Here is a 1,860-nt window from a genome sequence, read left to right as displayed (position 1 = left end):
AAAGACACCTGATTCTCTGATCATGGCCGGGGGGCAGGGCAAAGGCGGCCCCAGCTCCTCCCTGGGTTTCTAATCACTGTCAGTGGCAGGGGGCTTCTTCCTGCTTTCCCTTTCACCTCCCTGCATTGTGCCTACATATGCAACTTAACCACCATCTTGTTGGCAGTTAACTGCCAATCTTAGTTGGCAGTTAATTTGCATATAGCCCTGATTAGCCAATGAAAAGGGTAGCATCGTACGCCAATTACCATTTTTCTCTTTTATTAGTGTAGACTAGAGGCCCAGTGCACAAATTCGTGCACCAGTGGGGTCCCTGGGCCTGGCCTGTGGGATCAGGCCGAAACTGGCTCTCTGACATCCCCCAAGGGGTCCCGGATTGCAAGAGGGTGCCGGCCAGGCTGAGGGACCCCATCAGTGCACGATGGGGCTGTAGAGAGAAACAGGAGGTTGGCCAGCCAGGGAAGGCCCGCGGGAGGGCTCCAGAGCATCTGGCCTGTCTTGCTCAGTCATGATTGGCCGGACCCCAGCAGCAAGCTAACCTACCAGTTGGAGCATCTACCCCCTGGTGGCCAGTGCATGTCATAGCGAGCTGTTGAGCGGCCTTAGCATACATTAGCATATTATGCTTTGATTGGTTGAATGGACGACCAGACAATCAGACACTTAGAATATTAGGCTTTTATTATATAGGAGGATGCTGAACTAATACCAGCCATTTCATTAGGCCTTCCCGATCTATTGAACATGCGATTAATAGCAAGCATCATAAAGTGAAAATATATCAATGCCTGGGAGTCGGAATGCAGGTTCTGGCTTTGCAGGTTCTGGTTTTGGCTTTGTCTCTGAAGCTATGTATGATTTGGCTATTAGATTTGTTACATTTCCCATTCTGATAACTAATATTTGGCATGTCCTAAACGTTAACTTCGTAAGATAATGCATATCGTCTTTCAAAACTCAATGACCATACTCTCCAGGAAGTATTCCCTGCTGCCCCACTAATTTAGAAGCCCCTGTCCCTCCTCTGTGCTCCAGTATGTACCTGTCATACATGGTGCTTTTCATACAGTATCATAATATTTGACTTAATCATATATCTTCACCAATACCCTATCAATGTCTTATTTGACTTTCTGTATTTAGTAGTTGATGTCTTTCAAATGAATTAATGAAGCCGGGTGTCAGGAAATCATTTCTTGATTTCTTCCCAAACTCTTCCACTTCACGCCTTGTTCCAGCCAGTCCTCAAATACTTGCTGTGTATCCACTCCTCATTCCCTCTTCATTGCTACTGCTCAGTTCAAGCCCTCTTGATTTCCTGTGCAGTCCAATCCAAGCATCTCTGGTCTCCTGCTTTCAGTCTCAATTATGTTCCTAGTGCCGTCAGTGTTCTCTTAGAAATGCAAATTTCATCAGCTTTTCTCTCATTGAACAAATGAAGTGCTACTATGTGTCAAGCTCTGGGATGACCACCGTGAGAGGCAAATGGTCCCGTCCTCATGGAGCTTACAGAGGGAGGGATCTTTGAATAATTATACAAACTTTTCTCTATTAAATATCCTTCAGTGGCTTCCCATTGCTGGCTTAAAAAGCTCTGCGATCTGGACCAACCACCAGTCTGGCTTTATCTCCCTGAATTCCCTCTGCTCTAGTCACATCAGCTGTTCCCTTGACCTCCCAAAAGTCCTCAGATGAACAGCCCTTTGTGCCATCACCATACCTCGCACATGCCTGTATTAAAGCATTTACTACATCATGGTGGTATTGTGACTTTACCTGCCATATTAGACTCAGCTTTTCAGGATCAGGGTTTTACTCAATATGTAATTAAGGGCTGGTACAGAACAGTGAGTAAATGCA

The sequence above is a fragment of the Myotis davidii genome, unplaced genomic scaffold (assembly GCF_000327345.1).
Source record: "Myotis davidii unplaced genomic scaffold, ASM32734v1 scaffold732, whole genome shotgun sequence".
In the NCBI taxonomy this organism is placed as follows: Eukaryota; Metazoa; Chordata; class Mammalia; order Chiroptera; family Vespertilionidae; genus Myotis; species Myotis davidii.
The sequence above is the reverse complement of the archived record's forward strand: the minus strand, read 5'-3'. Positions refer to the sequence as shown.